The sequence below is a fragment of the Alexandromys fortis genome, unplaced genomic scaffold (genome assembly GCF_014885135.2).
Source record: "Alexandromys fortis isolate MF-2015 unplaced genomic scaffold, M_Fortis_MF-2015_v1.1 scaffold_101, whole genome shotgun sequence".
Taxonomy (NCBI): Eukaryota; Metazoa; Chordata; class Mammalia; order Rodentia; family Cricetidae; genus Alexandromys; species Alexandromys fortis.
Window position 1 is genome coordinate 2,700,296 of NW_026067983.1, and position 27,339 is coordinate 2,727,634.

The 27,339-nt window shown below is 39.4% G+C and overlaps 1 long non-coding RNA gene across 1 annotated transcript in view; it reads right to left on the bottom strand.

The window, feature by feature from the left end:
* The window catches only part of LOC126511512 (uncharacterized), an 840,891-nt gene extending 813,577 nt beyond the window's left edge, over window positions 1-27,314 (bottom strand). Inside the window, exon 1 of the long non-coding RNA XR_007594709.1 lies at window positions 27,141-27,314. This is a non-coding gene — a long non-coding RNA (uncharacterized lncRNA). The remainder of the gene's footprint in view (window positions 1-27,140) is intronic.
* Between the last annotated feature and the right edge of the window lie 25 nt (window positions 27,315-27,339).

Consider the following 27,339-nt stretch of genomic DNA (forward strand, 5'->3'; position numbering starts at 1 on the left):
AAATTTTCTTCTCAAAAAAAAAAAAAAAAACCTTTGAAATATTTTTATTGTATTGTTTTTAGGCAAGTCATCAGAGAAATAGATACAATCAGTCAAGTATTATTCACCAGAATAAATCTTCATGTTATCCTTCAGCTTCTTGATCTTGAGACACTAAGTATCCCACTTCAGAGAACACTGAAGTCAGGGAGAGGAGAAGCAGAGGACAGGATATATCTTTCCTGGGCAGACTCTTTAGTGACTGACTTCCTCTAACTAAGCTCCATCTCCTTGTCCTCATTTCCCCATACCAAAATCATACTAAAATCTAGGAAGAAATAAATCCACCCATTAGGTGAGAGCTCTCAGTTTTCAGTCATTTCTTAAATGCTAAAAACAAAGCCACAGCGTTGTAGGAGATGCTTGTTCATTTCCTGGTAGCCCAGAATACTGAAATAATCACACAGAAACTATATTATTTAAATCACTGGTTGGCCCATTAACTCTAGCTTCTTATTGGCTAACTTTTACATCTTAATTTAACCCATCTTCATTAATCTGTACATCACCACAAGGCAGTGGCCTACCAGCAAAGTTTCAGCGTATCTGTCTCCCACAGTGGCTCCATGGCTTTTCCTTGACTCTGCCTTCTTCCTCCCAGCATTCACTTTAGTTTTCCCTACCTAGCTAAATTCTGCCCTGCTATATGTCCAAAGTAGTTTCTTTATTCATTAATGATAATCAGAGAATACAGAGGGGAATCCCACATCACCACAGGACTGCCCCCTTCTCTCCCTTCCCTCCTTCCTTCCTGCTTTCCTTCTTCCCTCTCTTCCTCGTTCCCTTCCCCTCTTACTATCCCCCAGCACACACATACATACACATGAACAAAAAGGCATTTATTTGGGTTGAATTGTAAGGAAGTATTAACTTGCCTAAGAGCAGAATATTACTACCAAATAGAGTTAAGTGAGTATGGAATGATGGGATTATTTTTTTTAAAAAAAAAGTGAAAATGATGTTACTTACACCTAAATGAATGCTTACTCAAAAATCTCAAAAATTAAGGAAATGCTGTTGTTAGTCTAAAGCCCTAGGAGATAAGTCATTCAGGGTGAGAAGCAATCAGGGAAGGAATTAGAGAGGCAACATGCAATGGCACCTTCCTCACCCTTCATTAATGCCCAGGTTTAAGTTTCAGAGCAAAGAAAACAATAACACTTACTCACCTGATTTATATAATCAAAGGTTTTCAGAATAAAGACCTACAGACCCAGGTTAAACAGAGTCTCTGTACATAGAGACAAATTGTGGACATATATAGAAATATATAGAAATGCTAGTGCACAAGAAAAAAGATAAGATTGAACATTACTGACTAAAAGAAAAAAACTTGGGAAGTCCTATCTTATTTAACTCCTCTCAAGGTCTCTATTTGACTGGGCTTTTTCTAGAATGATATACTGTCAAATGGGATAGGTCTGAAAGTTCTTTATGTGCAGACTTTACGCAGAATGTTGGAGACAGATTAGGGTAATATGGTGTGATATTCCTAGGCCTTATGCAGGGCTTCAAGGGACATTACTAGCTACTATGCTTGCTGTGGGGTAAGAGAATTCTAATTTCTATAACCATCATAGAGAAGAAAGAGAGTCAGGAGACAGACCATTCCAATGTCCTTCACAAAACTCGGCATGCCAAAGTGTCTATCTTTGGAGTTATCACTTTCTGAGTCCTGGATAATTAAAGTCAGAGTTCCTCATTGCTACACTCATCTGCCAACTTCACATTGTTGGCTTCATTCCTTGGCTTTGTTGCCTGTGAACACAGCTTGATCTTGTGTTTCCAAGAATCACAACTTCAAGTTACAACATGCAGTGTCCCAGAGTAAGGGCAGATGGCAGTGTAGGAAGAGTGTATCAGCCTTCTCTTGTAAAGTCAGGACTCTTCCTGGATGCCATGTTATCTAACTTGGTGCTCATACTGGTCAGGAGAATGTCACTACCTCAAGTGTGATATAATAAATAACCAAGACCTACCTCTGGTTTATCTTGAAGGACTACACACCTATAGGACAGAATAGTTTCTGTCAGCAAGGAAGAAGTAGTAAATCTCAGGAATTATTGTTTGGACAGGGATATATTTAGGCAGTGAGCATGCTCCAGAGACAACCTAAGAAATTAATTGGAAACTATCATCTCCTCTATCCTTACTCTTGCCTTTTACTCATGGACAATGAGTGATGTCTTGGTAGACTTAATTCATTTTCCTATGGGCCTTCTAAGAGAGAATGTGGTAATTAGGAAACCATGGTGCTAAGAGGTGTGGTGCCGCGGACCGTCCCTCTCGGAGACCACCACCCACGGGGGACCAAGGTGAAGGATAGGATAGTCAGGATACGATGCAAGGGAAATGACAGACAGACACACTGTGTAGTGAAAATCTGCTGCAATTTTACTTCTGTAAAGCTTCAGTTTTTGTACAAAACAGATCAAAGAACTTGGCAGGTGCATTACATCACCCCACTCAGGGTTCCAGACATAAATCAAGATTAAGCATAACCAAAATAGAGCTTCTTCTACGTGCTCCTTTCTACGTGTTCCCCCTTCCGTGCTCAAGATGTTGGCAAGGACTTTTAGTTTTGTTTTGTCTCTTAGAATTCTGTCTCACACCATTATTTACTTTCTACCGTGGGAGACTAGTTCTCAGGGTCCTGTGTTTAGCTTTCCATCTATATAGTTTTTATTCTTTGCTCCATATCCCCTAATAGTTTTCTCATTTTCTCATGATAGTTCCTATACCAATATATTAAAACTAGTCTCATGTTATCAATAATTTCCTTTCTTTCCTTCTTACTATAAAGACACCAGGGCTTCTGAGATCTAGCTAATCTTTTCATAAAGGGGAATTTTCTCTAACTCTCCTTTTCTCTCTAAATCTGATTCACTATGATGATTCCCTCATAACATATCAACTTTAGCCGTTTTTGTTTCATAAATAATAAAGTTTCCCAGGCTCATGTGGCATGGGGCATACTTCAGTTCCTCAAGAACTGCTTTAATGAACGGTGGAGCCAAGCCAAGGACGTACTTTGATCTCTTGGTAAGCGGTCAGCTACAAACAGGAAAAATAAGAAATACAGAGAAAGATCAAGCAAGGTGTTAGGAGGGCTCGCTCTTAAGGCTATCTCCAGATACGAGATTTACCTACGGCATCAGGTCCTATCTTGACCACTGATGCCAGGGGGACCACCTGGGGCTTCGCTCCAAGAAGCTCTAACCCCAATCCTTCAGCAGGCAAAAGCCAGCGCAGAGGCATTTTGTCACTACACGGCAGTCACTGCTGTGGACGTGGCAGTGTGGGGGCAACTGGAAATTGCAATGTCATTGCAGTTGTATTTAAACTCACAAGGGAGGAAGGTTCTGGAACATAGGGCCCCAATATTTCCCATGGATTGTGATTCTCTAATGAGGAAATCTTTCCCTGCAAAATGGGCAGAAGGGGTTGCCTTCCACCCCTAATGGTGGAATTAAAGTTTTTTTTTACTGTGGGCAGGTCATGTCATCTTTCTAGTTTACACTGTCTTTCCATTGTAAAGGTAAATGGAATCTTCCCAGTTATCTGAGCTTGACTTGAGAAGCAAGAGGTAGGCAACTCACTCTAACATACTGAAGTTAAAGTATAAAAATACCACACACACACACACACACACACACACATACACACACACACCAGACAAAATGCCAAAATTGCTTTCAAAAAAAAGTATAAGAGCCAGCAAGATGGCTAAATAGTGTTGATTACATAAACATGATGACTTGATTTTGATCTTTACAACCAACATAGGAGAAGAAAGAACAGATGGTAGCAAGGTGCCCTCTGACCTCCTCACTTGTGTTACAGCACACATGTCCACAGAAACGCACACATACACAGAGACAGAGACAGAGAGAGAACACACAATAACAATACATAAAATGAAAGAACAATTTCATCTTAGAAATGGTTACAGAAGTATTTTAAAGCATTACAAGTCATAAACTGTACAAATGTATAATAGTCCCGATACTGATTGTCTAACAGTATTTGTTTACAAATACAATAGTAGGGATGATGCATTTTTGAAAATTTGGAAAAAAAATATGATGTCTGCTTCTCTCGGGAGATGATTATCCTGCTGTTTTATGTAACTAAATTGCAAACTATTCTTTTGAAAAGATATAAAGTTAATTAAAACCAAAGTCATAAACCCCCATGCTTCAAGAATTAGAAAATACCACAGCCAGTGAGAACCATGACAAGATGCAAGTCCATAACATCACCAGTGCATGCAGTGGCATTCATTTCACAAATCGCTTATAGAGGGAAAGTTTCTGTGGCCAGCAGTCTGCAGTGAGTCATTTTAAATACAAGACATTTTTGTTCTTCTGTTGAAAATAGCCAATTTTAAACTGACTGAGATGATCTGGGATGCTTCCTTGATCACTCTCTTGGCTGGTTCTGTCAATTCTTTTGGCAACTTTCTCTTTCCCTATCCTCTCTCTCTCTCTCTCTCTCTCTCTCTCTCTCTATATATATATATATATATATATATATATATATTAGGAGTACATCATTCTAGGCACACATTTATGCATTGGAGATAGAGCTGTAAACAAGACCTTAGGTTTCAGAAAATTATCTACTCATATTCATTTTGTATATATTAAATGGAATAATTTAGAAAGAAGTAGAATGTTTAGTGTGTTGAAGACAATCATGAAATGAGCATTAAGCTTCCTGTGTTCAGATCCAGTAAATCTTCTGCCCTTCCTACTTCTTTCACTGTCCGTAGACTCTCTTAGCTCTGATGGATTGTGTGGAATTTTAGACATCCTTTCATAAAGGAAAGACATTTGCAATGGCATCAAGGATTCTTCCTTTTTATCTCAACAACTCCAGGATCACAGTTTGAGATAAGCAAGGACTCAGACACATTCTTGGGAATAGTTCAGCTGAGGACTTTTTCTTAAATAGACCCAACAATAGTGGCTCTCAAAGTAATGTTAATCCCCTAGAAAAGAAGCTGTCCTGATATTGAAATTATGTCCTAGTATGATAAAGTTGAAGGCACTAGGTTTACTTTAAAAATTCACAGCACACTTACTGTGAAAGTACAACTTAGTATACCTACATCAACATGCTATTTTTAACTAACTTGTAAATTATCATCACAGCAATACGTGTCTTATGTAGTAGGATCAGGCAATGCAGCAGATGTCTTAAAATGCAGGGATTCTTTTAGATATTGTAAACTTAGTTATTAGCAAATTAACACACTAAAAACAGATCAGAAACAACAAATATAAAAATATTTTTACCTTTGCCTTTCTAAGAAAATATTATCAAGATTCTCCATCTTAAAAAGATATATCTCATACATGAGATTCTCTTTACAGTAGCAAGTCACAATTTGTAAATTCAGCTGTGGAGACAACAGCATTCTGCCCTAGTCCTGATTAACTCCCCAGGCTCTGTGAGGCCAATGACATCATAAAATCAGATGCCTACTGAAATTGTAGGATGTCATCAGAGAATGGAACTTGAACAGAACTAAGTGAACATCTGGTTCTGTAGATAAGTCAAATGGAATTCTACTTATCCACAATCTATTTAAAGTCTCTAAGGGCCAGAGAATAAATAATCACCACAATCTGTGAGACAAGAGACAGAGGCTATATAACAAGTGTGTGTCTCTATTCTCAAGCACAATATGCTGTTTTTCAGCCTGATGTTTGCCTCACAGGGTCTTCCATAACATCCCATTTCTCACGCCTTACTAAGAAATGTGTTTTACTTTAAAACTCATTTTAAATACCTGTGAAGTGTCATTTTACACTTACCCATTTAACATTTTTTATTAATGATGAAACACAGAGACAAAACAATAAAAACTGATGCCCAAAATGCACACATGTATTAAAATAAAGTGTATCAGAGCATATCAACTAGAATTTCTCATTAGGAAATAATTTACTACCTAGTCATTTGCTTCACAATTATAACATGATTCTTCAGAGTCTCTTGTCTTCTTCATGAAGTCATAGGCATCATCTTTATGGACCTGTAAACCACACTGCAGCAGCAAATATGCTGTTTAAGATAATATGTGTGTAATATTTAGAAACTGAATGAAGCAATAAAGAAAATATAAAACTATCATAAATCACTGCTTTATGTTTTATTACCTTGAATAAATCAAATGGCAACTGTTTTGTGTGCAAATCAAACGTGTTGGTAGCTTCTGAACTGATCCTGGATACACATCCACAAGGAGCCTTTCAAAACTGCCCCTCCTCCTATGCAACAGCAATTGCAGACTCGATGGAAATTATTTAATGGCCGCTGCTTTTGGTATGGCACTTGTTTCAGACAGCTCCACGCCAGTTTTGAGAACAAAATTAGAACTGAGCTGTTATGCCACTGAGAAAATACTAAGCAGGAACCCAACAAGCAAGGGTGAAATCCCAGAGACATGGGCTCTTCGGTACAGAATTCACAAGAGCTCTCCAGTACAGAATTCAATTTTTCTGCAGCACAGTGTAACTCAGTGCAATATTTCAAAGACTCAATATGGACTAAAAAAGTGACATGGACATATTTCAATTTTATTTTTCTAAATAATTATTTAACATTGTTAATTTCCTCAGTCAAAAAGGAAAAGAGCTAATAGATGAAGGCACGCCAAAGTGGATAGCAAAATCCATGAGAGTAGATCCTGAAGCAGGCTGCCTCAGGACCAACGCAGCAGCATCTCAAGTGGTTAGCATTTGCTGGGGTCACAGAAGAGCACTTCCTCAGTACTTACTCCCCAGAAAAGAGGAAGCACTCTACAGGTTCATGCTTCAGTTAGGGCAAATGCTAAGGAGTCATGACGGTACATCCCAATACTCTCTCTGGTCCACCCATTTGCTCTCTCTGCTTATCCTGTTCCTCAAACACTGTCTGTCTCTCTCTGTTTCTCCCCCTCTCTTTCTTTCTCTCTCTCTTCCTTTCTCTCCCTCTTTTTACTCTCTCCTATCTCTGTCTCCTAAGTCCTCTCTGAAGAGGTTTAGCCAATACATCAACTCTTGCTAAGTATCTATCTCAGATTCAGCCTCCTGGAGTGCCTGACCTTGACATCGGCATCCATCTTAATTAATTATATTTCAAGACTGCATGCATCATAACTGGAAATTGGAAATGCTATGCATTTTTTATTACTTTATCATCATTTTATTAAAACATTGCCCATTTGTCTCAAATTTCCTCCAAACTTTCCCTTTATTTCCAACTACATTGTTGATCAAATTCTGATCACATCAGGAGTACAGGAAACTGAGAATTTTTTCCTAGATGATAAAAACCATGATTTAATAAGGACAACGAAATTTGAAAGGTCACTGAATCCAATTCTAGTTCTAGTTTCAAAAGCCAACAGACTATGAAAATTCTATTCAGTCCTCCAAATTAGCATTAGTCATCCCAATTCTTGACATCGCTGCCTGACAGAACACCCAGATTTATATTCCCAGACCTTGAGCCACTAGAAGATTAAATTTAGAAAAAATAAATTAAGATTTATTTCAGGAACATTACCTAATATTAATTACATACAAATAGAATGTTTTTCTCTGCTGCATATAAGCATGAATAAAACAAATAGTTTAACTAGGTATTGGTTAGATGGAGGCTGAGTTGAACTGATGGGTCCAAACTTGGATAAGTCACATGCTCTGTGGCAAAGTGGACAGGGCTGCACAGCTGTGCCCTGTGGGATTCCACTTTTTTCCCTAGCAGACTTCAGGTTTGCATCACATAATCACCTTAGCCCAGAGGCTCAAGCTTGCCCATACTTTGTTAACTAAACACAAAATTAGAGAAGTTTTACTTTTGCCCATAGCATACTTTTGCCCACCAAAAGTTGTCACAGGTCACCAAAATTTAAAAGGAGGTCTAGGGACTTCCCCTATTCAAAAGAACATCAAGGCTTTCGCGACCATAATTTGAACAGGAATATGATATATTTAGGAAAACATTTAAATTTTATTTTGGCAACTTACATCAACCTTGGTTTTGAAGATAAACCAGATTGCTGAATAAGATTGTTCTAAGACAAGCTAGTTCTCTTCTGTTTAGTATTATTTATGCAAAGATAGTTTAATTATGTCTTAGAATCATGTTATAGATTAAGGCAGGCATTAAAACAAAGTAATATATCTAAATGATTAAACTATTAGGCTCTATTAAAAAATCTCTAATTTATTAATGAAAACATCAATGTTATGTTCAACATTCTAAAAACCAGGAATTGAGAGTTACTGTTTTGTAAGCAAGTCATTTAGTTAAATAATCTTTTTTATAAACTATGCAATTGGAAGTACATTACAACTGAAAAATTTTAAGTTGAAAATCACTATTTCTTTAGGTTGAGTTAGTGGGTACCCCTTCCGCATCATATATGTAAGGTATTATCTTATGTTAGACATCCTGGTTCTCCAGCTCTTTCAGCCTCTCTTTCTCTTCTATGATGTTCTCTGAGCAATCACGTTGACATGCAAACATGGATGAGGAAATCTCACAGAACCCCAACCCTAGAGGAGAACTTTAGTCAGTTAAAGGCTGCAGTGAAAGGGAGACTCAGTCCTCTCTAAGAACAAGCTCTCTCATAGATAATCCAATCCCAATTGCTCAGCCTTAAATACAGAAATGGGCTAAGGACATAGAATGCAAAAAGGGAAAGAGAAATGAATGCCATTGTTCATTATTGTCTCTGTTTCTTGAAGAAGATTGCAAGAGTAATGTTTCATAGCTAGGAGTCTTAACTGGGGTCATCTCTGCAGATCCTTGGGAGTTCCCCCTGTATCCGGTTTGTACTTGACCCTGAAATGCCCTTCCCATTCTAGTTGTTGTTTTCAATATTTTAGCTACAAATATTCTCCATCCATCTGGTCACGCTGGACCTGGTTTTCTCCACTCACCTGTTCCCAAAGTGGCTTATAAAATAACTACTCAGAGACTTAATATTAATTACACACTCTTTGGTCTATTAGTTCAGGCTTCTTGTTAACTAACTCTTACATCTTAAAGTATCCCATTTTTATTATTTTATATTTTACTACAAGGCTTGCTGTTTGTCATCTCACATTTTGCTTCTTGGGTAGCTAGATGTCATCTGCCTGACTCCACCTTCTTTCTCCTGCATTCAGTTTAGTTTTCATGCCTACCTACATTCTGCTCTGCCATAGGCTCAAAGCAGCATCATTATTAACCAATGGTAATAAAAAATATTCACAACATACAAAGAGGAATCCTTCTTACAGAGGGGGATACCCTCATCAATCTGTCCCCCAACCCAATCCCTCAATTTTCCACCCCCATTCCAACCCCCAGTTCTACCAGGAGATATGTTGTATTACCCTTCCCAAGGAGATCCATATATCTTCTCTTTGGGTCCTAAGTAGCCCGAACTTGCCATCTCCTTTGATCAGATTGGTGACCATGCCAATTGTTATCAGAGAGTCCTCATCCAGTAACTGATGGTAACAAATGCAGAGACCCATAGGCAAACTTTAGGACAAACACTGGGAATCCCCCTGAAGAGACAGAGAAAGGATTGTAAGAGCCAGAAGTGTCAAGAACATCACAAGAAAGTACACAGCCTTAAACAAGAGCCATGGAGCCAATATGGGACTGACCTAGGCCCTCTACATATCTGTGACAGTTGTATAGCTTGGTCTACTTGTGGGACACCTAACAATGGGAACAGGGACTATCCCTCATGCCTTAGTTCGCTCCTGAGAACCTACTCCTTATACTGGATTGTCTTGCTTATCCTTAATTCAAGTAGAGGTGCTTAGTCTTACTGTAACTTGATATGCCATGCTTCATTGACAACCATAGGAAGCCTGCCTCCTTTCTGAACAGAAACAGAGGGGGAGCTGATGGAGGGGGGAATCAGGGGAGAAAGGAATGAGGAAATAGGAGGAGAGGAGGCAGGAAAAATTACAACTGCAGTCAGGATGTACAATAAATAAATAAACACATGAAATTTTTATTGCATCTACTGGTTTATTTATTTATTTTCATATTCCATGGTGCACATGTGAAGGTCAGAAGAAACTAGCAGTATTCAAAGCTGAGACATTAAAAACTCAGCAGTGTGCATGTATGTATATGTGTGTAGGGGTGTGTGGGAGTGTATTGTAAAAGTAATAATTATAAAAAAAAAAGAGGTCATGAATAAAAAGAGAACTTGGGTGGGGGAACTCAGTAAGCATCTAGGTAAAGTGGGATTCCCCTCTGTATGCTGTGAAAACCATTGGTTAATAAAGGAAATGGCTTGACCTATAGCAAGGTAGAACTTAGGCAGGGAAAAGCAAGGCTAAATGCTGGGAGAAGGAAGGTGGAGGCATGAGAAGCCATAGAGCTGCTGCTGGAGACAGATGTGCTGAGACTTTACTGGTAGGCCACAACCTTGTGGTGATACACAGATTAATGGAAATGGGTAAAATTAAGATGTAAGAGTTAGCCAATAAGAAGATAGAGCTAACGGGCCAAGCAATGATTTAAATAATAGAGTTTCTGTGTGATTATTTCGGGACTGAGCAGCTGGGCACTAACAAGCAGTCTCTCCCCTACTCCCTACAACACGGGGGCAAGGAGGGAGAGTTGAAAAGATGTGAGCTACAAGGTCTGCTACCAGGAGAGAGTGTGCTAACCTTGACCAGCCACAGCAAATGAAGTATTTATTCAGAATATTCCAGTAAGAACCCTTAAAGATTCATACACATGCCTTTAAAAATACCCTTTATGAACGTTACCTTGAACAAGGACTTAAAAAGCCTGGGCTGTCAAAATAATTGGAAAGTCTTTGATATTTTTCTTAAAAACTGACCTTTTTCTCTTCAGAGCAGAGGAAGGCAGGAGAAAATGCAGTGATGATGCAGTAGAGTGAGGCCAATGTTCCTTTCTCTAGAAGCCTTTGAGCCGTTTGTCTGTCTCGGGTTCAAAAAGGGAGATAGTTTGAATGGAGTTTGAGAGTGGGGCTCTGATTTTTGGCAGGAAATTGCTTCGAAGACACCGAGTGAGTCATGACCAAAACAAAGTTGAAGTGTCTTACAGGCAATGAGATTTGCATGATGTGCAACACGGGGGTGGGAAGGTTGAATAGCTGATTCAGGTGCAGGCACTTTCTGAACACATGCTCCTATGATGTAGCCCACGCAATGAAACAGCTAATTTCTAAGATGTGGGATGGAAACACTGAGGTTTAAGATCAGAACTTCCCTGTTGTGATCAAGTTTTCTATGTATTAAACCCCAGTCTTTATTTTTTGGTAGAAACCAACGTAATGTTGAAACAATCTCTCGTGTATTTTTCGCCAGTGATTGTGTCTTTTAAATGTAGACTTGAAAGAACAGACTTTAGCAGCCACCCATCACTTCCCTTCCTGACCTAGGGGAGCACAGTAGGACTTTCTCTGTAGGCTTTTTTCCCCTTATTCTCTTTTCAATTTACTCTTTCAATTTGTAGGCCCCTGACTTGCCACATTCTGTACTTGCTTCAATGTTTTTATTTTGTTATTTTCATCCATTTTTCCTTCTTCCCTTTTGTTTCTTTATAATAGTGAAGTAACAGAACCAAGAGAAAGTAAGAAGGTTTCTTGTAAGAACTTATTACTTATGGATAGGCTTATTTATAAGAAGCAGATTTAATGAGAAGGAAGAAATCTATTTTTAGTTATTAAATGCCTAAAGAACATTTAATCTCTTAAATTGTCTCTGACGCTTTAGATAATTGAAACAAAAATATTGCTACAGCTGTTACATAAAATTGTATTTTAAAACAAAGTGTTTTGATATATATTGCTAACAAATTGTTAATAACTAGTATTTCTCAATTTCCTACTTTATATTTTGCTCCTTAATGTCTTTCAAAAAGAAAAAGTCCACAGAAAATGTGCAGCATTTGAATTGCCTGTGTCAAATTTAAGGATGGGCATCTCCATTTCAGTTAAACATCATAGCAAAACACATAAGTATGTCAAAACTACTTTGAGCCTACAAGTATGTGTTATCACAAGTTATTAAAGGCCTTATCTTGTATCTTTTCATAAAAGAAAAAAAAGGCTTAATCACAGATTCACAGGGTATCTAATTTGTTTGTCCTCTGACACAGTCTAGAACACTTAGCTTCCGACAAAGCTCAGCTGAGCAAAATGCTGCACCTAATGCAGGAGCTGAACCAGTGAGCTATGCTGGCAACTGTTGATGCTGTCCAGTGAATTCACCCTTACTGGATATTTCCCTCTTGACTCCAAATAGCACAGATGGTAGCATTCCAAGTGGTTAAAGAAAAAAATGAGAAAAAATTATTTTATTTTGTATCTGCTACATTGAAATTTCAAAACCAAGTTGCTTTGTGAAGGCCTATTTACAGCTATTTGCCCCCTTGACTCTCTTGTTCTGATTTTTTTATTTATTCATTTATTTAAATTCATTTTATGTGCATTGATGTGAAGGTGTCAGGTGCCCTGCGGCTGGAGTTGTTAGCTGTGGGTGCTGGGAACTGAACCCAGGTCCTCTGGAAGAACAAACAATGCTCTTAACCTCTGAGCCATCTCTCCAGTCCTTGTTCTGATTCTTAATACCTTAAACAATGATGCATTTGGGCATCTCAATGTCAGACAGCGTAGCTTGAGAGCTGAGGTTTGCTTTTAGGAGGCATAGGACAACCAGTAGGAAGATTACAAAACAGAGACCTAACCTTTACTCATTTTCATAGCAGGAGAGTGGTTTGTTCTATTTTTGCCATAATAAATGCTTACAACAAGGTGGAAATAGCATTATTTTGTTCTGCTTTCTATAATATTTTCTGAATTAGATGAGGTGTCTTAGTTGGAATGGTGAAGAGAAACCTTGACCATGGCAACTCTTCCAGAGAAGACATTGAATTGGGGTGTCTCGCTTACAGTTTCATATTCAGCCCACTATCACCATGTGGAGAGCATAGCAGCACGCAGGCAAACATATGCTGGCTACATCTTACAGGCAACGGGAAGGTGACTCACACACTGTGCAGTATCCCGAGCATAGGAACTCTCAAAGCCTGCCCCCACAGTGACATACTTCCACCAACAAGGCCACACCTCCAATAGTGCCAGACCATTGGGGGCCATTTATTTCAAACCACCACTCCGGAGAAGCTAAATTTACTTAATAAGAGGCACAAAATATAAAAGACTGGTTAAAAAAAAAACATATTTGTTTCTAGGCATGTCTAAGGTAGTACATTCCCAACTCTGTCTGGCCTTTACAGAAATAACTTAGAAGGTGCTCAAACAGAAAGTTCTGTAACCCTATCTGCACTGGAGCAAACCTTCCCTGTGATTCTGATAGGTGTAAAATTGCGGAACAGTTTCCGGCTTGGAGATACATGTGGGTATAGAGTTCCTTTTCCTCTCTTCAGTGACTCCCAAGCTCAGGTTGTCAGTGTCTGCAATCTGCAACATGCTCACAAGAAAGAGAAAGAATAGACTGTGGGGAACATGAGGATTGCCAGAGATCGTTACCACGTTTCTCATATGACTTTGGAGATGACGTCTACATTATAGCCACAGCTAACTGGAGTAGGGCTTAAAGTGTACTGCAGATGAACAATATGATTAGGTACCACAATCAAAGGCAGAAGAAAGCTGTTATGGGAATATTGTCTGTGTTATGGTCTGATGGCCAGTGGAGTAGAGTGTTTGGTTCAAGAGGCAGAGTTCACACTCAGCTGGCTGGAATAAATCATGGAGTTTCCTCATGGACATGAAACAAGAGAAAGAAAGGCCCTAGGAAGGGAGAAAGGCGGGGCTAAGAGGTCACATGATCCTTTTGAGTCAGGAAGTGTACACTGGCAACGTGTGTCATGGTTGCTTGTGATTATCTCAGTTATCTTTAGTATTTGTCCCTAAGTTTTATTTTATAATAAACAGTAAAAAAAAAAAATGCTATAGGAGCCCAGGTGTTTTAACACCTACCTGTAATCTAGCACTTGGGAGGCTGAGTCAGGGGCATCACTGAGTCCAGCCTGACTATTTAGTAAATATGAGAAAAGCCTAGGCAACAGGGTGAAACCGACACACACACACAGAGAAAGAGGAAAGGAGAGCTGGTTCAGGGATTAAGGGAATGCACTGTTAGTGAACAGCTCTCCAGAGGATCAGAGTTTGGTCCCTACCACCCATGTTGGGCTGCTCACAGGTTCTTATATCTCCAGCTCTGGGGATCTGATTCCCTCTGTTGACATCTGAGGGCACTGCGCTCACATGCATAGACTCCCCCAGAAACGTATATTTAAAAATAAATCAAAAATAAATGAAATAAAGATAAAAGAGAAGGAGAGAGAGGCAGAGAAGAAGAAAGGAGAGAGTGGTTTATGCAGGACAAAGAAAAAAAACAAGTCAAGGAATTTAGTGGGTAGTTGATAGTGTTGGTGTGATTACATAATTCTGTTTAAACAACTGGTATACAGTGATGTGTTTTATTCATTTTTTTTCTTGTATTCTCATTGCAATTGTATTAATTCAGCTATTTTCTCTTTGTCTCTGACATTGTTCAAGAGGATCACATCACAAAAATTGAAGTTTAAAAAAGCAGGAACCTTTGATGGTATCAGAAGCTGCTGAGAAATGAATTTTATGTAAAGTAATATAGTATAAATTTGTTTTGTTAGAGGCCATGAGCATCTGTAGGAAGGAGCCTGCCATGTGACAGAAGTTATGTTGATATAACATATTAGGAAGTCTCTGGGATGCCGGAGGATGAACAGAGTAAACTAAAGTGATTTCTAGAAGTTTGGCTGTGGAATGGAGGAATGATAGGGCTAAGGGTGGAAAGAATTGGAACAGAGATCTGATAACAATTGCAGCTTGTATAATATGGCTGATGAGGTACAGGTGAGTATTTAGGAAAGGAAAATTGAGGTATAATGCACTCCAAACAAACACATAGGATGAGAAAGAAAATGTAACAAAAATTTGGGAGATATTTGGGGCTAGGGAAAATTCAAGGAATCCTCAAGAAAATTGAGTCAAAATATTTACTGAGTAACAGAGAAATTACTGAACATTGATAGACTTATGATAAATCATTTGAATAAACTTGCACAAACCCAAGGGAGCCACATATTCGTATTACTTAGTTATTTGGATGCTAAGCTGTTCTAAACCATATATATTGGAATTTCTCTCACTACTGTCTTCTTATTGTAAAGCAAATAAAAAAACAAGCAAACAAAAACCTACAAAATTTCTCTTTCTGTAGGAAGGAAATCAAAGATATTCTAAGATATTCTATATTCACCAAACTTGCCCAATGAATTTATTAAATTTATTAAAGAAAGGTATTCTTTAATCAGTAGGTTTGTAACAAACACAGACCTTTATAGATTTCAGGGACCACTCAAGTCTTCAAATATACTCATGAGAGGTTTCAAGAGTTGACACCAATTTATTGGAATTACAGGAAATTCTAAAAGGAAACCTATCAAATGAACCAGTATTCCATGCTTATAAAAATGTAATTAAGAATATTAATAATGTACTTTAGCATTCAGATTTAGTTATAAGGAATGAAAACAAAATATGAAATTCTCAATAATTAAGCAACTAATTTTAAAAATAATTATCCCTTATTGCTTACATTTTGGATGATCCAGATACCCTTCAAGCATCATGCTATACCTCTTCATAGTAAGGACGTTTTAACTATCTGAGAATATACACGTCTTTGGTATGTGACTGTGTAGAGTGCATACAGCCATGTGCACATATGGAGACCAAGAGTCAACACTGATGCCTATCTCTATTATACTCTACTTTTTTTTTTGTACAAAGACTTTCATTCAGTCTGGAGCTTGCTAGCTAGCCAGGCAGCCTCTGAGATTTGCCCTTTTTCTGTATCCCCAGTACTGTCTTTAATGTGGATGCTGAGGTAAAAACCTAGGACATCAAGGTTATATCTACCCATATAGCTATCACCTATCATCTTTCTGTCTGTCTATGTATCTACCTATATATTTTTCTACTTTTTCTATCTTCTGTCTATATATCCCATCTATCTATCTATCTATCTATCTATCTATCTATCTATCTATCTATCCAGTTAGCTTTTATCTCTCATCTATCATGCTTTCTACCTACCAGAAAATTTGTTAGGAGAATTAACACACATGATTACAGTAACAGAGAAGTTAGGTAGCAGAGAGGTTCAGCAAGAATGGGAACACTGAAATGTAGGAACAATGCTTAGTCCAGATCAAAGGCATTCACAGAAAAAGCTAACAATGTGATTCTCAGTTTAGAAACAAAATCTTGAGACCCTGGAGTTCTGCTATCAAATGCAGCAGGAATAGGTTTATATCATATATCTTAGTCTGTTCTTTTCTTCTACCAAAAGGTGGGGGGAAAATCTATCTTAAACTGTCTAATTTGTTAACAGCTGAGGTTTACTGTTCCTTCTACCTCCCCTTTTCTTTCCCCTCCCCCCCAACTCCTCAAAAGGGTAAGGCCTCCCATCGGAGTCAACAAAGCCTGGCGCATTAAATTGAGGCAGGACCATGCCCCTCTTCCTGCATCAAGACTGAGCAAGGGATTTCTCCATAGTAAATGGGCTCCAAAAAGCCAGCTCATACACCAGGCAAAGATCCAAGTCCCACTTCCAGGGGCCCCTTGAACACACCATACTTCATCTGTAGCCCACATGCAGGGGACCTAATTAGGTCCCATGCAGGCTCCCCAGCTGTCAGCCTAGAGTCCATGAGTTCATACAAGCTCCAGTCAGCTGTTTCTGTGGGTTTCCTTTTCATGATCTTGATCCCCCTTGCTCATACAATCCCTCCTCCTTCTCTTCAACTGGATTCCTAGAGCTTGGCTGGGTGTTTGACTATGAATCTCTGCATCTACTTCCATCAGCGACTAGATAAAGGTTCTGTCATGATAGTTATGGTGTTCTACAACCTAATTATAGGAGAAGGCCAATTCAGGTACCTGCTCCACTGTCGCTAAGTTTTAGCTCTACTGATGAGAGTGAAAACTTGTACAACTTTAGAAATCAGTATGGCGATTTCTCAGAAAATTGGGAATCAATCTACCTCAAGACACAGCATTCCCACTCTTGGGCATATACCCAAAGGATGTTCAATCATACCAAATGGACACTGGAGTGGGAGGTCCTTTTGTCTACATTTTGTTTTTATTGGTTAATGAATAAAGCGCTTTTAGCCAATGGTTTAACAGAGTAAAGCCAGGCTGAAAGAGATATACAGAGAGTGTAGGCAGAATCAGAGAGAAGCCATGGAGCCACCAGAGGAGAAAGATATGAGCTTCCAGCTAGAAACTTGCTGGTTTTACCATGAGGCCACAACCCTCATGGTAAAATATAAAATAATAAAAAATGGGTTAACTTAAGATATAACAGCTAGTTAGCAATATGCTTAGGTGATTGGCCAAGTAGTGATTTAAATAATATAATTTCTGTGTGATTATTTCATGTCATGGTGGTCAGAAACGAAGAGAAATGCATGGATCGCCCTGGGAAGGGGAAATAGATGAGATCTCCTGGGTAAACTGGGGCTGCTTGGGGCAGAAGATGGGAGGTAACTGGGAATCAGAACATGAGGGAATGGGATGATTGAGCTGGGGGTTGGATGGAGTGAGAGAGCAATGAAAGAGCTATCTTGATATAGGGAGCCATTATGGGGTTAGCGAAAAACCTAGTACTAGGGAAATTCCCAGGAATCCACAAGGATGACTCCAACTTGTATGTTTATGAATGTAAATGTAAGCTGCAAATAAATATCAAAGGTATATTACTAAGATAGAGAAGTTTGCATTTATCTGGTACAGTTTATCAAATTATCAGTCAAAGCACATATAATTATGTTTTGAATTATCCTTGGTCTATCAGATATTTTTAACACAGGAAGTTAAATTGTTTGGTCCTGTGCTATCTGCTAGCCATGGGAAAAAAAATTAGTCTGCCTTCTGTAAAGCACCTCAAAATGTATAAAGGAGAAAATCCTGTAATTAAAGTCACCTGCCACTGAAAGGGCACACATCTGGCTTGCATTGGGAGTAGTCTGGAGCAGCAGGCGTGGGGCACCGCATTGGATGACTGCACCTGCTCGTCTTGGGTGGCTTCTCCTGTCAGAGTGCTTCTGCTGACCAGGCTTCTAGAGCCTGTACTGAGGTCCTGAAATACTGGATGTCTTCAGAGATGAAAGTACTTTTCACCTAATGGGCAAGATCTTGACTGTGCCTCACTGACTCCACCTCACACGTACTTGTAAGCCTGTAAATACCATCTGCACTTAGCTATGATGCATGAGGCAAAGCCTTCAGCGACCATCCCTCTGAATCATCTCACTGACTCACACTGGGGAGAAAGTCTTTCATTTGTGCAACTACAATCTCTGATCAAAAATTCACCGAAAAAATCTAGCTGGAAGAAATGCTTTCACATGAAAACATAAAGTCAGGTTTTTTTTATAAGAACTGAAATGTGTGCAATGACGAGGGCTGTAAAATGATATCTAAAAACACCACCATATGAATACCCATCAATGCTGGATCCAGGGCATTGGCTTCCCCCAGGGACAAGTCAGCATGGAAGATCACCGGGAATGGAGAGGAATGCTCCTTCATGGCTAAACTGAGGAAGGAGCTTCAAAATACGTGGGAGAAAATAATATGAACTATGTCTAGAAATATGATAGTGCAAAGTTAAGTAGGCAACACATATGAACTCATGTCTCAAAACTAAACATATGTCCACATCCACAGAAGACTGTAGCAAAACCTACATGAAGGTGTACACACACACACACACACACACACACACACACACACACGGTACATGGTACTTGACATAGCATCTAAGTGGATCTATTGCTTCTCAGAAAAGCAAGAATAAGGATTATCCTTGTCTGAGAATGGTCATTAAACCTCTACTGATGTCAGCAACCATAGCACACATCTCTAGCCAAGTGCCAGGTTGTCTTGTTTACAAACCTAAATCTAATGAGATCAGTTATTCTACAATGTATGTTTTTCACTGTCAGATCTTTGGCAAAAGAAAATGACAGGGTCTTGACTGCCATGGGTATCACAGGGGCTGTTGCCAAAACCAGGGTCACTAGGCTCTGTACTGTACTCGATGTCATAGTAAATGGTACTGCCCATGTACTAGGTCCCCCTAGTAAGCAATAGAGGTGTCATAATTTCTTGGTTCCCATGTCAAATTTCCCAGTCTTTCTTGGGTCATAAGCCAGCTCATCAAAAAATCGGAAAGGGTACTGACTGCTTCTTGCTACAGGGCAGAGATAAACCTGGCCTGTGTCATATTCTACCTGGAGAGAGATGTGGCAAATTCTATCTTCAGACTCTCTACTGCTGTCACGTGTAAGAAGACTCTTCAGCTATTTGAGAACCATAGGATCATCTAAATTTGCAGAATGGGAGTCACAGATTGTCCAGACGGTGCTCCTTCCCATAGGTTGTGTAACTCAGTGGACTGTTGGCATTTCCCACCCCTTTATCACGTCCACAATAAAGGACAGGACTTGAAGTCAGTGCTACTGGCCAAACTTCCATCTACCATATTGTTCTTGTGTGGTCTGCCCAGTATATTGCTCATCTGCAAGTTTTTATAAAAGTCATGTCCTTATCTAGGAGGAATTCCTTGAGTAATAAACTTTGTGAACCCCCCCCACACACACATCACAGAGATCCAGAATATATAATAAAGAAATGTCACCTGTGGCCCTCCATGCTAAGGTCACAGTGTATGGCTGTGCTGGAATACCCTGTATCTGAATTTTTTGAGTTCCAGACATTATCTCTCAAAACATGTGCTTCAATACTGAGAATTCCAACACTGGACTCTTTAAAAGATACTTGCAGTGGAAGCCTCGTCTGCCTAGTAGGGCAGATAGCTAGTTTAACTGGGAGGCCTAATGAACTCAAAAAACTTTTACTTAAATTACAAAATAACCTTCCAGTTCCTCCATTATTCTCTATCTTGCCCCAAAATTTTAAATCTCTTAATTCAAGGCTCTTTGGCTGATGCATGTCTCACAGAAATGTCACAAATATTCTCCTATTAGGTTTCTTACATTTAAAATATGTGTTGGGATAGGGCCATCTCACATCTATGAGCATAAAAACTCATTATATATTTGGCCTATCAATAATATGTTCTCCTGGGTATTTTAAGTTCTCTCTCCACTCTATAAGTTACTATATCAGAAGTAAGACAAGGATTCCTTTGGACCCATTAAGTAAGTGTTTTCCCATGGTCCTGAAGCTTGATTACTTGATATTGGAGCCATTTGAGATGAATCATCATCCAATCAAAATACTTTCTTCAATATTTAGGTTATAAGATGTATGTGGCTGATCCAGAGTTGCCTTCTAGTTAAACTAAAGTTAATTTTAAAGGCCATTGTATAGACATGATGGGCTATCAAGAAATGAGGCTGAAAGCTCTACTTAACAAACGAAATAGAAGTAACAATCTGAGATAGCAATGAAGTTGACACTGTGTCCCTTAATGAGAGGATGGGATAACATTCGCTTGGTAACCACAATGCAGGATAATCAGCACCAAAGAGCAGCGTTCTATCAAACACAGCCGTGCACAAGCTGCTGGCTAATGGCTTTGCTATTTCTATGCTGGACGCTCCTAACATTTCACAGTGCAGAGGCTGCAAACTTCCCACGTCAGCCTTTGTTTCCGCATTGCAAACACACACCCTCACATTCCAGCGAATCTGGCAAGACCTTGCAACTAAAGGATCTCTCTGAGAAACCAGTAATCGTAACAAGGGATTGTTCAGCTAAATTCATGGGGCTGTCCACAGGCTAGCACTGGTCTCCAGCCATTGGTGTTTTCCTCAGTAAATAATATAGCGTGTCACTGATGAGAAGAATCTACCTCAGATGAGATGGCTTGAATCCCATTGCAGCAGGTGCTCTCTTATCACCCCTCTGGACAAAATCTTGGATAGTAGAGAGCTTTCAGGTTTAGTCACCCATAAGTTATGCTTTGATATGTCACTGGTACTCTGAGCCATACTGTGCCACTTCAGATCTGGTCATTGGTCAAATTAAAAGAATGCCAGAAATGCCAATATCTCTTTTCTAACCTGTGCACCAAGTAAATCTTGACTTAAAAAAGAAACAAGAAAAAAACACAGTCAAAAGCTTCTTGGCTCAGTTTTGCTATCAACATTTTCAAGAGGCTCAGTGTCAGTAAAATACCCATAAATAGGACCCACACCGACTCTAATATATATAGGCTTTCAAAGCCTTTCCGAGGGTCTGGGTGCATGGCTCATCTGGTTAAGTGCTTGCCTGGCGTACCCAACCCTGCAAACAAGGCCGGACTGTGCACAGCTGAACCACAGCACTGAGTACACTGAGACAGTAGGATCAGAAGTTTTAAGGTCATGTTCAGCTACAAACTGAGTTTGAGACCAGCCTAAACTACATGAGAGCCCATTCTCACCAATCTCCACATATGAAAGAATATCACAGCTGTAAATTATGACTACATGGACCTGAACAAGGGCGTTGCCTTGGAGACAACATCACTTCAGGTAATACTACACCACAGCAAGGTCTCACAATGAAAGATGTCTCCGTCTTCTGTTCTAGAGACAACTTCACTGCAAACCCTATAACCACTCCCAAGTCAGCACCCTGGGTGTCTCTTCTCTGATGATTACAAGTGGGGCAGGGGCGTTGTTACCATGTTGGATTTGATAGCAGGGATTCCTGTTATCCTTTGCTGATTAAAAGAAAATAAAGGGACTGTTACTTTCTGCGCTATTCTTAAAACTGAGGAACCTTAGCCCACTGAATACTGGACCTCTCACTTCTTCACTTTCTCCTACTCTTCCCTTCATCTTGTCAACACCAACTTCTCCGCTTGTCTCTGACTGTGACAAAAACATATAGTTCTCCATGCTGAATACAGACAATGTTAGCAATCTTTATGTAAGTCTAAACCAACTGTCAGTTCATATCCTTCAACAATGAAAAGTCAGCTTAGCACAAGGTATGCAGCCACATAAGATCATGCTCCTCAAATCTCGTCACACTGAACATACTTAACAGCTTATCCAGAATGCTGCCTTTCTGGTTATCCATCAAGTATGCAAGTCATGTGGTTACAGGCGGGCTCTCACAGGCACCTCACGCTTCTACGTGTTTGCTTCTTCTTTTCTCTGACGTTCTGGGGAATGTGTACTCTATTTTCTAAAACATTCCACTGGGGTTTGACACTTGAATTTTCTATATAATTGAGCTTAAAATCAAGAACAAAACAACAGAGAGGTCAATAAGCACAGCTGCTTGTTGTGGTGGTGGGCTGATGTCAAGCTCCCTCCCAATGTCAGCTGTCTCCCCATTCTGAGTTTATTAGTACTGCATCCCAACTTACCTCCCATCTGCACCTTGAACTTTATGCCTACACTGTTCTCTGGAACCACAAGTAGGGCAGTCCCTGTATCCACAGCCTGCAAACCACAAATAGCTTATTCTCCAGGGGGCGATGGAACCTAGACAACTTCATTTCCTCCCCTTCTACTGCCTTGTGTTCCAGTGTGTACATTCCTATGTGGCTACACATGACTGCCCACTCTGTTTAACAGTCTTGTATCTGTGTCTCTGTCAATATTCCATGTCCTACTATAGAGTAATTTCTTTTTTGCACTCAGTTCTACTGTAAAGCAATTAGAAAAATGTCCTAGCCCTGAATTTTCTAAAGTGTTAGATTTGTTACAACTTGAAAGAATCACACTGTTAAAGAAAAGAAAGATAATATGACATTTCTACTTCAATACATTCAAGTAACCTAAATGTCAAAAGGAAGATTACGTTTCTTAGACATTGATTTATCACAATTTTTTTTACCTTAGTATTTTACATTTTATTCTTGTTTAAATATGTTTTATCTGTTGCTTCGAACCTCGATATCTTTTTCCTTGTTTTTCTTACTCCTTTGGGAGTGTCTAGGTGTGATGTGTGTAGGGAGGGAAGTCAGAGGACAACTTTCAACTTTTCCTTCTATCTTAAGGCCTGGTACTTGACCTGAGGTCCTCATATTTGCATAGCAAACACATCTACTGAGGAATTGAGGCCCATTTCCAGCACTTCCTCAATAGTTTTGTGAACTGAATTATTAACAGCAGATGGAATATAAACAATTTAATTAAATAACTAAAAATTTCAATTAAATACTGAATTTAAAAGATTAATTTTCTAGCTAAGGTTGGTGGTACTGCTTTAACCCCAGGTTCCAGGAGACAGGGACAGGAGGAGCTCTGTGAGTTAGAGATTAGCATGGTTGACACAGTGAGTTATAGATCAACAAGAGCTGCAGAGTGAGATCCTGTCTCAAAGAAATTAGTTTCCTAGTCAATGACACCTCACTGTCTTTGTGCATAATGTGACTGCATGCTGGCCTCCTGGCCATTCAACAAAGACTGACTTTATAGCAGAAATTCTAACCACTCAGACTTCTAGAATGTGAGCTTGGAAATGTTCTCAGTCGCTTCTAGCATTGTGTATTGGGAAGGGTTTGCATAGTGTATCATAAGCAATTTAGGGAAATACTGGTTAATCAATGAGACAGGACAGTCTGGAAAAACATCATGGAACATAAGAGCCAGAATATAGCTAAGAATTTGTGCTCTTACTGAAGAGTAGGACATTTTCCTAGATATTGTGAAGCTGGAATTTTAATATTCAGTATTGGAGACAGTTGACAGGGAAATTCTGGGAGTAGGGGCGAGCATATAACTAGAAAAATCTATTTTTCTAATATAAAGAAGGTGGTTATATATTTATAACAAAAGACTTAGTGACAGTGGTATTTCTGATCCTCTGTATGTGGAGAGGGACTTACGTGCACCAACAGTGCAGTGTATCTGCACATTTGCATGAACATGTTTGCACATGAGTGAGGGGTATTGCTGATCCTCTGGAGAGGACTTGTGTGCACCAACAGTGCAGTGTATTTGCACGTTTGTATGATCATGCTTGTGCATGAGTGGAGGGTATTGCTGATCATCTGGAGAGGGCTTGTGTGCACTAATAGAGCAGTGTATCTGCACATTTGCATGAACATGCTTGCGCATGTGTGGAGGCTGGGGGTCAATTTCCGGTATCTTTTCATTCGCTCTGCACCTCATTCATTGGGACAAGGTCTCTCACTGAACCTGCAGCTCACTGATTCAGCTAGCCTGGGTGATCAGCGGGCTCCAGGGATGCACATGATTCCACCTCCTTGGGATCACAGATGTTCGCTACCAAACCTGGTATTTACATGTGTACTGAGGATACAGATATGGATCCTTGTGCTTGAGGAGAAAGCACTTCCATAGCAAAGCCCTTTCTTCAGCACTCTGAGCTTTTATTTTGACTTAGTTTTTCCATTTATTTATTTTCACCAGCAAGGATATTTAACCATGGATTTCACTTTCACGTTTCTGGATGGTATGGTTTTCCCTTAATAAATGTTTCCTAATACAAAAATGCAACCAAAACAAACATCTGTTCCTCACAACATAGAAAAGCCTCATTGGATGTGACTCAAAATGTACTCCTAAGACAGCACCGCAGAGTGAGCATGACAGTTGAGAAGCCCATCTTTGCTGACAGGACTTTGTGATGTGGTTTACCAAACTGAAACGTGGTAAAAATCCACTAGTGTAGAGACATGGCCACAGGTATCATCCCTCAGTTCAACATGTTAGAAGCTCATTTATAATATATGAGGATAGCTTTTCAAAATGTGGTGGTACAAGCCTTTTATCCCAGCACTCCAGTGGCAGAAACAGGTGTGTCTCTGAGCGCTCAAGGCCATCCTGGTCTACACAGAAACTTCCATGACAACTAGAGATACATAACAGTGAGATCATGTCTCAGAAGGAAAAGATGGAGAAGAAGAAAGAGGAGAAAAAGGAGAAGGAGGAAGAGGAAAGAAAGTGAAAAAGACAGATAGGAAAGAAGGAAGGAAGGAAAGAAGGAAGGAAGGAAAAAAGGAAGGAAGGAAAAAAGGAAGGAAGGAAGGAAGGAAGGAAGGAAGGAAGGAAGGAAGGAAGGAAGGAAGGAAGGAAGGAAAACATTCAACACTGCTATTGAGGTAGCTGAGAGGGTTCAATACTGAGATAGCCTAGGTGTTAGATCCTGGTGTTTTAGCTTCGAGTGACATTGAACTAGATCTGTGTACTACACAGCAATTTGTGGGTTAATCAGCCTTAAAGAATCATTCTTATATGAAAGAGGTTATCAACATATGCTTTACAGCCATGAATTGTGACCATGTTTACCAGTTATATAGTACGCCCCTCCCTCTCCTTTCTGCTCTCCCTCTCCCCACCCTTCCACTCCACTCATGTGTGTCTATGTGTAAGTGTCTCTCTACAGTGGCACTGCTAATGTTTAAGGAATTCGAAGCAGTTGTAACTTATGTTTCAAGGACATGTTCTAAGTCCTGCTCTCTGGAAATCAGTAACAGTACTCCACACTCTCACCCAAGTTCTCAGACCAAAACACAAAATGTCTTTAGATATTGCCAGTCTCTTAGTGGAGGTGTAAGAGTCTAGAGTTGTGGAGCACCGGTGAACAGTAATCTTTTTAAAGGGAGGCTGTGAAAAGTTTCATAATGGCGAGACACAATTGTAACAATAAATTAAAAGCTCGTTTTATTAAAGACTATGAAAACATTCATGAGTGTGTTTGTGAAGGTATAAGGTAATGACGTGCTGCAAGAGCCATTCTTAACTGTTGTTGTCAGTTCCCCAAAAACATGGTTAAGGCTCTGGTAAAATGGACTGTGTGGTCTTTAATTTTTTATTCTGGCCCAGTTTTCAACTGCATCATATATATACAGAATGGTGATTTATCAAAGGTATTGGAACAGAAGAAATGGTGCAGTAGTTAAGAGCACTTGCTGCTCTTGCATAGGACTGGAGTTTGATTTCAAGTATCCAAATGAGGCAACTCACAACCACCTGTAACTTTGGTTTCAGAGAATCTGATGCCTCTTTCTGGCCTCTCTAAGTATCCATATACATGAACATATATCACATACAGACATCTGATGCAAATACATTGAAAAACAAAATGAAATCATTTAAAAGAAATCTTGCCTAAATTATATAATCATCTGTACTCTGTATTCTACTTCACACCACTTAGATTCAGGAGACAAAACAATTTATTGTGTTCTTCTTACTGCTTTTCTAAGTTTGCATTTCATTCTTTCGCTGTGTTCACTTAGAGGTATGCCATGCAGATTTGCAGTTTTGTAGGAGGAACGCAGGCCCTGAGTTGATAATCTCTGTGAAGGTCTCTATCACTGTGCAGAATTCTGTTCTCCCTTGGTGCCTTCTGACCTGCAGCTACAGATATCTACAATAAAACCCTTCCAAGCTCTACTGTTTAGGTCAGATTACTGCCTTGGGTAAGGCAGAAGTCTAAAACAAACTCGCAGGAGGTCTTCAGAGCCTCACTACCTTGTTTTGCTTTAGTGACAGTCTTTTTTTTTTTTTTTTTGCTTTTTCAAGACAGGCTTAAGCTGATTTAGGAATAGCTTCATTAGCCTTTTCTCACTTTCTGGGTGACTTTGGTTAGATATAATCTGGACTTCATTGTCTATGTATAATATTAAACTAGTGTTATATATCATGGGATCATGTGAAATTGAAAAAATTAAGATAAGCAAAAAGTCCTTGTTGAAATAGGAGCGGCAGGGCTGCGTCCCCGGCACCAGGCCGCCCACATGGCTAGCTTATGTCCGAAATAATTACACGAAAACTGTATTCTTTCAAACACTGCCTGGCCCGGCTAGTTCCAGTTTCTTACTGGTTAGCTCTTACATATTGTTCTAACCCATTTCTAATATTCTGTGTAGCCCACGATCTGGCTTACCAGGGAGGATCTTAACCTGCGTCTGTCTGGAGTGGGAGAATCATGGCGACTCCTCTACTAAGCTTCTTTTTCCCAGCATTCTCTTCTGTCTACTCCGCCTACCTAATTTTCTGTCCTATGAGGGCCAAGGCAGTTTCTTTATTATTACAAGACCCACCTCCATCATTTCCCCTTTTTCTGTTTAAACAAAAAAGAAAGGCTTTAACTTTAACATAGTAAAATTACATATAACAAAACAGTTATCAAGTAAGAATTACAGTTACAATATTTATATCTACTTTATCTTTTATCATAACTAAGGAAAACTATAACTATTCATTCTTCAACTCCATCAAAGACTCCAGAAGGATATAATA